Raw genomic sequence first — 12154 nt, forward strand, 5'->3', positions numbered from 1 at the left:
GAGCCATTTTTTTCTCTCGTACGCGTACACTTACAGTAACACATAAACACCCAGACTACGTCTACCTACTTTTGCCTGGGTCGTATCATACCTGAAAGAAAATGAAAACAGCTGCCATTCTCCAGTTCCAGTCACGGATTTCGAGAGATTTCCCGTCGTTAAGACAAATACCCTAACTTGGTATCCCCTCCCAAATATTTCCCGTGACAGCTAGCTCTGATTTGACTGAAAAGACTTGAGACCTAGAATGGGTTGATACCCACGGTAGACATGTGGCTTCAAATTACATTATTTCATGTTTCAGTAGTTAATTTTCCAGAATTTATTCCTGAATAAATTTCTTTATCGTGTTTACTATGTTGTGTGGTTTTAACATGTACGCTGCATGTTCTCTTCAGTATGCTTAATCGTCCCCGTCCCCGTCTCTTCCCTTCCACTAACGTCGAATCTTGATTTGTTCCTCCTATTACCGTACGCTTTGTTTTCTCTATATTGATTTGAAGGCCTCATTTTTATACTCCTTTATTAACTTCCTGACGATATATTAAATGTCTTTTTCATTTTGTAACTCCTGTAAATCACGAATGGCGGGACAGGTCTTTTGAAAGACCACCGTCGGTATGAGGTATTCCTTTATTCTTGCGAATCCGAAGTTTTGCTACGTCCCTTATGATTCCCTCGCCGACGGGACGTAAAAACAGTATTCTTCTTTCGTAGCTTTTGTCTTCTTGGTACAGAAAGTGCGTAAAAATGCAAGCAGAGGATTTGTTCCCGTATCTCTCTTTGTGATCACCTTTGCGGCGAGGGCTCATGCCGACAGAACACCGGCGGCTCGCTACTGTTCTGAATCGGCCCTTCACAAGTCGCGGCATTGCCTTTTGTGCTGCCTCCGATCCGGTGCCGCCTCCGTTAATGATAATAGGCTATTGTTCCAGGCGGCATCTGGTTTCTCTGCCTGGCTGGCCGACCTAACGCGCCATTCAGCATCGCGCGTCCCAGATATACGAAACGATACCCGTCCCATTCCGTTCCGCATGATGCAGCTGTCGCTTCCGCTAGGGAGTCGATCGCCTGCAAAAGAGCTGTCATGGGGAAGCTGCACAAAACAATCTGTCTGTACTACGTTTCCGCCTGCCTTAATCATTTAAATATACTGCAAATGACAATTGTCGCGTGCCACTTTCGATCGGGAAATTTCATTCCTAAGACAAAACTGATAAGAAACAGAAACTAAACGACAAACATTGAACTTATAAAAGGTGAACTGAAGGTATGATTTGCATTTTATGCATGTTACTATTTCGTTAAGGAAGAAAATGTTCTCCCTATGGCATGTATGGTCACGTGCCAGATGAACAAACAACAATATACATGTGGACATGTACAGGGCTAATAGATGAAAGACAGGCCAAATACTCTCAGACTTCAAGAAGAATAAAACAATTCCAATTCCACAAAAAGCAGTTGCTGACAGGTGTGAAAATGATCGGACTACCAATTTTATGTCTGCAAAATACTAACATGAATTCCTTACGAAAGAATGGAGAAAATGACAGAAGCCGACGTCGGGGAAGATTAGTTCAGATTCCGGATAAATGCAGGAACACACGGGGTGACCCTACTAAATTCTTAGAAAATGGGTTAAAGAAAGGCAAACCTCCGCTGGTAGACTAAGGAAGAGTTTTTGACATTGCAGACTGTAATACTCTCTCCGAAATTCTGAACATAGCAGGGTAACCTACAGGGTGCGAAAGGCTATTTATAACTTGTACGGAAACCAGACGGCAGCTGCGAAAGTCGAGGGACAAGACAGGGAAACAGTGGTTGAGAAGGGAGTGAGACAGGTTTGTAGCCTATCCCCGATGTTATTCAATCTCTACTTTGAACGAGCATTGAAGGGAAACAAAGAAAAATTTGGAGTGGGAATTAAAGTTGAGGGAGAAGAAATAAAAACGTTGAGGTTTGCCGACGACACTGTAATTCTGTCGGAGACTTGGAAGAACAGTTTAACGGGATGGACAGTGTCTCGAAAAGAGAATGTGAGATGAAGCAAAACAAGGATAATGGATGTAGTCGAATTAAATTACATGATACTCATGGAATTAGATTAGGAAACGAGACACTTAAAGTAGTAGATGAGTTTTATTGTTTGGGCATATGAAAGAAAATGCACAATATCAATGACAAGAAACCCTAATTTGGGCCTTCGGAAGTCTTTCATAGTGTTCGTCTGAAGTGAATCCATGTATGGAAGTGAAACATGGACGATAAATAGTTTAAAAATGGTTGGTTCAAATGGCTCTGAGCACTACGGGACTTAACTGCTGTGCTCATCAGTCCCCTAGAACTACTTAAACCTAACTAACCTAAGGACATCACACACATCCATGCCCGAGGCAGGATTCGAGCCTGCGACAGTAGCGGTCGCGCGGTTCCAGACTGTAGCGGCTAGAACCGCTCGGCCACTCCGGCCAGCTAAACAGTTTAAACAGGAGGGGAATACACCAAGAGAGGAATACATTAAGCAGATTCAGAAGGATGTAGGTTGCAGTAGTTATTCGGAGGTGAAGAGTCAGAGTTGTACGATGGAGTGCTGTATCGAACCACTCTTCGGACTGAAGGCCACAATAACAACGATTAAATAAACTTAATTCCTCGTTGTTCAGAGCACACAAGACGGGCTGCAGATGCAATTACACAGATCTGAAGATAATCCAGAGTGATCGAAATGTGTAATCGATTTAAAAAAGTGTGCAACTGGGACGGAACAATAAATGAGGATTGTCTCAACTATCTACTTAATAGTCGTAATTCAAAGATGGGGTATAGCCTATATAAAAAGCCGGACAAAATACAAGGCACTGCAGAGCACATCACGTTAATATAGACTAACAAAGCCTCAAGCAAAGACAACGGCCTCAATTCGGAAAAAAGGAATCACTCGTTTTTTCAGGAATTCCATACCCACCTAAAGCGACGATCTGATGACTAGATACTGTAGACCTACCAGATTTCGAGTGTGTCGATTATTACGTTTCACTCATCGTTTCTGATGGTCCTAAAATTTTTTGGCGGATTTATCGGGCCAGTGGAGATGCTGTAAGGTGCCTGAGTGATTGTGAAACCAATAAGCGCATGCGTTCGGCCCTGTGTGTCATCTTGGAATACAGAAGTATCCGAAGCGTACTCAACATGAGGATGTAAAACAAAGAGCAAACTCGCTCACCCAGAATGGTGAAATAAACATCCTCGTCCATGTTCGCGGTAATCTGAATGAGTCCTATTCAAGGTACAAACATAACTGAATCACTGTGGCCTCAACAACATCTTCCAGACACCGAGTTAAAAACCCCTTACTGTATCGTTGGTGGCCTCTACGCTTTGTATCGCCTGAAAAGTGCAAAATCGCGACTTGTCAGATAGTCAACTACCGTCCAGCTTCTGTATTGTTTGACCCACTGACGACGTACACTTTGATGTGCCGCTGTAAACAGTGGCTCTGTGCGAGGTGCCCTACTCGACATGTCCACTGGATGCAGTTTCCTTCGCAGTGCTCTCTCGAAAAAACCAGCAGTCACTAACAGAAGCAGTCCGGTCACGACTGCCAAGGCGTGACACACGCTTCCTGTCCCCATCTGTTACGATATTTTCACGACTGCTGTTCTATGCCCTGTTGCTTCACTGCGAATAGCATGCTATATGGTGCTGACAATTTGCATAGCTCCCTTTGATATACAAACAAATTGTTGAACTTCATTCGGGTGTGATAAAGGGAACGTCCAAACATAATAGGTGCTTTTTGCTCATCTGTCGTGCTTTCGAGTCTGCTTACCATATTGCACTGATCCCGTGCGGTCAGCTTGGAAATACACACTTCACTGCCATGAGATACGGAAGCAGTGGAGCACCACTTCACGGCGTGGTAACACTTTTGGACCATCTAGAGTGCTACCAGTATGCTCTTTTATAGGTGTGACCAATGTAATAGCATTTCCAATAAACTTACCACGTTGTAGGGTAACCAGTCTATCCCATTTTCAACATACTTCTATAGCACCACATCTCCAACGCTCGATTCTCTTCTTTTCCGATTTTCCAGCAGACAGTGAATCGTCTTGATACAATTGCAACATTACGAGAAGCCGGATCAGCGAGCGAGAGGCAGTGATCAGTGTTTACCTTGCGGCAACCTAGCGGGTAATTAACGCAGGTAAGCTGGCGGCTGAGCTCCGGAATGCGGGGTTTTTCCAGAGGTCCGGCAATGAGCATTCGACTGAAGCAAGGAAACGACTAAATCGCGGCTAAGATGGCTGAATGGAAAATTAATACTACACTCCTGGAAATGGAAAAAAGAACACATTGACACCGGTGTGTCAGACCCACCATACGCTCCGGACACTGCGAGAGGGCTGTACAAACAATGATCACACGCACGGCACAGCGGACACACCAGGAACCGCGGTGTTGGCCGTCGAATGGCGCTAGCTGCGCAGCATTTGTGCACCGCCGCCGTCAGTGTGAGCCAGTTTGCCGTGGCATACGGAGCTCCATCGCAGTCTTTAACACTGGTAGCATGCCGCGACAGCGTGGACGTGAACCGTATGTGCAGTTGACGGACTTTGAGCGAGGGCGTATAGTGGGCATGCGGGAGGCCGGGTGGACGTACCGCCGAATTGCTCAACACGTGGGGCGTGAGGTCTCCACAGTACATCGATGTTGTCGCCAGTGGTCGGCGGAAGGTGCACGTGCCCGTCGACCTGGGACCGGACCGCAGCGACGCACGGATGCACGCCAAGACCGTAGGATCCTACGCAGTGCCGTAGGGGACCGCACCGCCACTTCCCAACAAATTAGGGACACTGTTGCTCCTGGGGTATCGGCGAGGACCATTCGCAACCGTCTCCATGAAGCTGGGCTACGGTCCCGCACACCGTTAGGCCGTCTTCCGCTCACGCCCCAACATCGTGCAGCCCGCCTCCAGTGGTGTCGCGACAGGCGTGAATGGAGGGACGAATGGAGACGTGTCGTCTTCAGCGATGAGAGTCGCTTCTGCCTTGGTGCCAATGATGGTCGTATGCGTGTTTGGCGCCGTGCAGGTGAGCGCCACAATCAGGACTGCATACGACCGAGGCACACAGGGCCAACACCCGGCATCATGGTGTGGGGAGCGATCTCCTACACTGGCCGTACACCACTGGTGATCGTCGAGGGGACACTGAATAGTGCACGGTACATCCAAACCGTCATCGAACCCATCGTTCTACCATTCCTAGACCGGCAAGGGAACTTGCTGTTCCAACAGGACAACGCACGTCCGCATGTATCCCGTGCCACCCAACGTGCTCTAGAAGGTGTACGTCAACTACCCTGGCCAGCACGATCTCCGGACCTGTCCCCCATTGAGCATGTTTGGGACTGGATGAAGCGTCGTCTCACGCGGTCTGCACGTCCAGCACGAACGCTGGTCCAACTGAGGCGCCAGGTGGAAATGGCATGGCAAGCCGTTCCACAGGACTACATCCAGCATCTCTACGATCGTCTCCATGGGAGAATAGCAGCCTGCATTGCTGCGAAAGGTGGATATACACTGTACTAGTGCCGACATTGTGCATGCTCTGTTGCCTGTGTCTATGTGCCTGTGGTTCTGTCAGTGTGATCATGTGATGTATCTGACCCCAGGAATGTGTCAATAAAGTTTCCCCTTCCTGGGACAATGAATTCACGGTGTTCTTATTTCAATTTCCAGGAGTGTATATATTCTACGAAACTCTCTTACAAACCCCACAAAGGCGAAACATAAAAAATCAAGAACATCAGAAAAATCACTGTGATGGGATGAGCTCATTGCAACGTCAAGCACGACTGTAGATTATGAAATTGTTAGGAACTGAACCACCAGAGCAATTTGATCATATAAAGTGTCAAACGAAATCTGGCGACGGAAGTAAACACCACAACAAACTACTTTTCAAGTCATGATTGTGTATAGAGGATAACAGTCAAGTGTATTAAAACTTTATATGCAAGAATGCCAATACTATGAATCCTTTACAATTACACTCAGTACAAAGGCACTTACCAATACATCCTGCTGGATTAGTACCCATGATTTAGTATCTGATACGTGAATAACCAATGACAAAATCTTATAAGACCGCCGTGTGGGCGTGTGTTGTAATGAATAAAACATGAAAATAATAATATTTTAAACATTTTGTGGCTGTGAGCTCAGCTACCATCTAGGCAATCATATAAAATGTAATAGTCAACCAATCGGATGCACACAATTAAAAAAAAACACATTAGCCAGGTTTCGATAGTTCTAAGACAGTCTTCATTAGAATGGTAAAAGTTACCCAGGAAAATATGTAAGGTATAGATAATACACGTAAAATAGATACATATGTGAAAATTCTAGCTTTGGTTGAGAATTTTCACGAATGTATCTGTTTTATGTATATTAGCTACACCTTATATATTTTTTCAAAAAAATTGTGTGCATCCGGTAGGCTGACTATTACATTTTATATGAAAATAATAGACATTCCAGCTAAGCAGCAGGAGGACGCTAGATTGTTTAACCAGATGTAGGAGTGCTATGTGAATTTTGTTGATAACTTGTTTAATTGATAACTGGCTTAATATCGTGATCGTATTTTAATAAGCGCTAGGAAAATGACAACAATGATTTAAGGCTATTCGAGTATTTAAGTAGTATTTAAATGCAGTGCATCAGCTTCAGGTGTGGTCTGTATTTAAATTTCCAACACTGATCATTAACGTGTGTTATCAAAGAAAGTATTTAAGGGAGAGCTGTAGGACACACGTGACCTTCGATCTTTTGCTGGTCAATGTTCACTGTGCTTTTGTCGAGAGGGCCCTGTAGCCGAGCAACCATGTGAATCATTTAGGCAGTGTAACTTTTCATTAGATTTGGAATGATTTTCGTGAGCGAGAGTTACATACTTTAACTTATCACTGCACGCAGATCATTTGACTCCGATTTCAACGACTGATGTTACGCGGCTTAAGAACTTCAATTTTGTTTATGTGGTTTGGGGCAGCTGTGGACTGTGACTATTTGTAGATATTTTATATTTGTGTGAGGGGCTTGTTGCTCGGTTTTTGCGGTGGTTAGTCAGCAAAACTAACTTTAGGTTACGACTGATTACGTGAAACTGTACTTCAAGACTTTGGGTGCTTGCTGTTGAATTTTCGTCAATTTTATTACTACTTATTTACTTTTATTTTGAGACATTGTCTCCTGACCTATTGTATGCGACTCGCCACCAATTTCTCTCCTGCGTCAACCCCTTCATCTCAGAGTAGCACTTGTATCCTACGTCCTCAGCTATTTGTTGGAAACACTCCAAGCTCTGCTTCCACTACAGTTTTCACCAATGTCCGCTCCCTCTAATACCGTGAAGATTATTCCCTGATCTCTTAACACATTTCATAACGTCCTATCCATTCTTCCCGTAATTTTTTTTTCCATATGTTCCTTTCTTCGTCGATTCTGAGGAGAACCCCCACATTCCTTACCTTATCAGTCCACCTAATTCTCACGTCCTCCAGTAGCATCGTATCTTAAACGCTTTGATTCTCTTCTGTTCCGGTTTTACCTACTGAGTTATTCCTCATTGCAGCATCCATATCTTTAGCGAACTTATAACGCGTCGCTTCATTGCTCACTAGTTAAGTATCCTACCTCATTCCACATTATCCTTCTGTACGATTCTCTTAGCCTTCAGTCTACACTTCATCATTACTAAACTCTGATCCGAGCCTGTATCTGCTTCTGGGTACGGATTACAATCCTGTTTCCGATTTTGGAATTCTGTCTGGCAATGATATAATCGAACTAGAATCTTCCCGTATCTCCGGTTGTTTTCCGAATAAATCCGTTCCTTTTGTGATTTTTGACCAATGTATGTGCAATTACTAGCCGAAAGTTATTGCAGAACTCAGTTAGTCCTTGTCCTCTCTCATTCCTACCGCGAAGCCCATGTTATCCGATAATCATTTCTCTTATTCCTTCTCATACAATAGCGTTCCAATCTCCCTTGATTATTACATTTTCATTTCCCTTTGCATACCGAACTACCCGTTCAGTATTGTGATATACTTTTGTCTGTTTACCCTGTCTCTTCATCTTCGCTTGGGACGTCAGAATTTACATCCGAACAATTGTTGTCGGCGTTGGTTTGCTGTCGAACACCATCACTTGATTCTTCACAGCGACTCGCTCTCTGCCCTGGCTTCCTGTTCATAACGCACCGCCGGCCAGAGTGGCCGAGCGGTTCTTAGCGCTACAGTCTGGAGCCGCGCGACCGCTACGGTCGCAGGTTCGAATCCTGCCTTGGGCATGGATGGTGTGTGATGTCCTTAGGTTAGTTAGGTTTAAGTAGTTCTAAGTTCTAGGGGACTGATGACCTCAGAAGTTAAGTCCCATAGTGATCAGAGCCATTTGTACGACAACGCACCCTACTCCCTTATTACCATTGTCCCCTGCTGTTGATATTACCCTGAATTTTCGGACCATCAATCCTTATCTTCTTTCCACTTCGCTTTACTGATTCCCACTATGTTTAGACTCACTCTTCGCATTTTCTTTCACAGATTTTCTAGCTTACCTTCACTTTCCAAGTTTTGATACTCCACGCTCCAACTTTTAGACTATTGTCTTTTAGTCATTCCATCTTTCCCTCATCGTTACCAGCCCCATGGGAGTTATCTCCCAAAAATCCGAAAGGGGGACTGATCCGTAATCTTTTAACGATCGAGAGATCATCACGATACTTCTTTGCGTACAAAGCGCAATGGTTTTGTTACATTGGTAACAACGGTTCCTGTCCATTCTAGAAGTTAAGCAACGTTGGTTTCGGCTAGTACATGGCTGGGTAACCATCCGGGAAAACCAAGTCCGGTTTGTTTTATCCCCCAAGTGGAGTCCAATTGAAAGAACTGCACCAGACGGTCGTACCACACGACCTCCTTTTTTTTCCTTTTTTTTTTTAATTACAGGGTACATGTCCCGTGCATATACCACTTGTGTCCTTAATGCCTACCGCATCTTCATGTCGTTTATCACTACCGATTCTTCTACCGATTGCCGGCCGCGGTGGCCGTGCGGTTCTAGGCGCTTCAGTCCGGAACCGTGTGACTGCTACGGTCGCAGGTTCGAATCCTGCCTCGGGCATGGATGTGTGTGATGTGCTTAGGTTAGGTTTAAGTAGTTCTAAGTTCTAAGGGACTGATGACCTAAGATGTTAAGTCCCATAGTGCTCAGAGCCATTTGAACCACTTTTCTTCCACCGTTTAAGGGCTGATTTCATCACCATGGGCAAGACAAAGCCGTGAACCACCAACCGATCCTTCGCTCTCTTCGACAAGGCCATTGGCATTGTGTCTTCTTATGGGGGAAGTCTTCAGCCGCTATTGCTGATAATTTTTATTCTGAACTTCCGCAGTGGGGGATAAATTCAAAGCCGACACCTACGGCTTTCTGATTATTAGTCCAAGAAGTTACCCCTAGATCTCTGGTCGAATAACGCACACATAAATGAACTTTTCTCATATACGTTTTGGTAATCGATGCTCTGCTTACACAACATATTTTAATTACTCTTCAAGAATCTGAAAATTATGTGAAGCCACCATTCACACTTGTGTCAATACTACTCAGTAATTTGTTTGGTTCAAAGTACAATCCTCTGCTTTTGACATCATTAAACGTATGGGCTTTAAAGTCATGGTGCCTGTTCACCACCTATGATACCGTAACGAGTATACACTAAGGAATCTGGGATAGCGATATGCTCAAATATAGGTGGCAGTAGCACTGCGTACACAAGGTGTAACAGGGCAATTCTTTGGGCGAGCTCTCATTTCTAGCCGGCCGGTGTGGCCGAGCGGTTCTAGGCGCTACAGTCTGGAACCGCGCGATCGCTACGGTCGCAGGTTCGAATCCTGCCTTGGCCATTGATGTGTGTGATGTCCTTAGGTTAGTTAGGTCTAAGTAGTTCTAGGTCTAGGGGACTGATAACATCAGATGTTAAGTCCCATAGTGCTTAGAGCCATTTTAAACTTATTTTGTGCTATTTTGTTTCCAAGGCAGAGACCCTACACTTCATGTACCTCACAGTCTCTAAATTTGATGTTATTTTTATTGCTAATCTCATTTTTATTAGTCGTCAATACCTTGGACACTTTTCAGTTTGCTTTCAGTCCGTAGGATGTTCGTTCCAGTCAATAGCTCCAGCAGTTCTTCCTCAATTTAGCGGCGGATAATAATGTCATCATTGATATTCTTCCCTCCAGGATTTTAATTCCACTCCCCAAACTTCTTTTATTTACGTCGCTGCTTCTTCGAGAGACAGGTTGAGCAGTAGCAATCATAGACTACACTCTTGCCTTACATCCTTTCTAAAGAGAGTACTTCGTTCTTGCTCTTTTAGACCTATATTTTATTTATTTGAATTTAATGGCTTACGTTTCATGCCCATACATCCAACTCAATAGTGGAAAGATGATAAGACAGTGTGTTTTAGGCAACCTTTGTGTCAGTTTTGACGATACGAAGTTGGGGAAAACATAACACCCCGTTTCCGGATGGAGAAAATCGCCGACCCGACCCCTTCCCTTAGTAATCTGCCACACTGACCCCACAGCTACCGAAAGGATCGTTATTATGTTTATCTCTTAGGTCTCGTATGTATTGTTTATTACCCGCCCTTTCCAATAGCTTTCATCTTTTTTCTTGGGAATTTCGAGCATCTTGCACTACTTTGTATTGTCGAAAGCTTTTCTCAGCCCACAAATCCTCTGAACGCGTTATGATTTTATTTCTGTCTTACTTCCGTTTTCAAGGGCAACTTCACAATTTCTCTCCGGTGCATTTACGTTTCCTAAAACCAACAGACTGATCGTGTGACGCCTGTACTGGCTTGAATGTAAAAAGTGCATATTAAATTTTTAAGAACAACAGAATCGTTTCCAGGTCACAGTCACTACAAGACTAACGTCTGCGAACATAGTACTAGTAACTGTAAATAAGCTTAAAACTAGCCATCATTAACCTGTGAACTTCAGTTCATGTGAAGCAGTTCGAAACTGACCATGTAGTATTCTCTGACAATTATTCTATATAATTTCTGTATCTACACAACATTTACGCAGTGTATCTTTGAAGAGCAGGCATCCCGGGGAAATGTATGATTTGTTAATAGAAGTCAGTCTCTAATGAGTTGATGGTGAATTTTTCGTATTGTATCGTCGTTGTTCATGAAACAGTTTGTTTCCACCGTTTCGTCTACAGCTGTGTTGGACATGTTCAGAGGTGCTCTTACTTCTGCTGCTTTCTTCCGACTGCCGACTAACAGACAAACTGAATATCTTCTCCGGACTGCCGACTGTCGATAGCAAGTTACATTCTAACACACAAACTGAATGATCATTGAGACTAAATGAACTTTTAAAACAACAACTTAATGATGCTGTTAACACCACCGTGCAGGTAATGATATCTAGAGAAAAAATTTAGTTTTTACTTAAAAGAAATAAATCAGAGAATAATCAAGAAAGCCGAAATAAGGTATATTTTAGTTTTTACTGAAAAGAAATAAATCAGAGAATAATCAAGAAAGCCGAAATAAGGTATATTTTATTGCTACATAATAGCTTCGTCGCTCTAACACGAAGAATTCCGCCGCAATTCGTTGGAGCGATACTGTCATTGTGTTTGGAGCGACAGCTTTTCTTAAAATTCTATTGGACAACGGTCATGAAATTCCGTGAAGCGCAACATATACTGCGGGTTTATTCAGGCAGTTCGCGGTATTCTGGTTCACAAACTTTCCTATACTGTGTTTACCCACGAAATTATTTAAATACACGAGTCTGGAAAACTTTACAACCACGTACATTAAATAGTCGAGCTACGAAGTATTTTGGAGTATGGAATCCCTACAAATCATGCTCTGGCATCGCGCTGTTGGTTTTCCATTATGTTGACGCCGGCGGAATAACAATACCGCCAGAACCAAAACGCCGCCACCATTTGTCGGGAAGCGACGCTGTGTACCCCAGTACACCGCCGGCAAACGAGCCACATATTTCGAGGAAAAATAAAAAGGCTAGGCTCAAATATTTGACT

The sequence above is a fragment of the Schistocerca nitens genome, chromosome 1 (assembly GCF_023898315.1).
Source record: "Schistocerca nitens isolate TAMUIC-IGC-003100 chromosome 1, iqSchNite1.1, whole genome shotgun sequence".
Classification (NCBI taxonomy): domain Eukaryota; kingdom Metazoa; phylum Arthropoda; class Insecta; order Orthoptera; family Acrididae; genus Schistocerca; species Schistocerca nitens.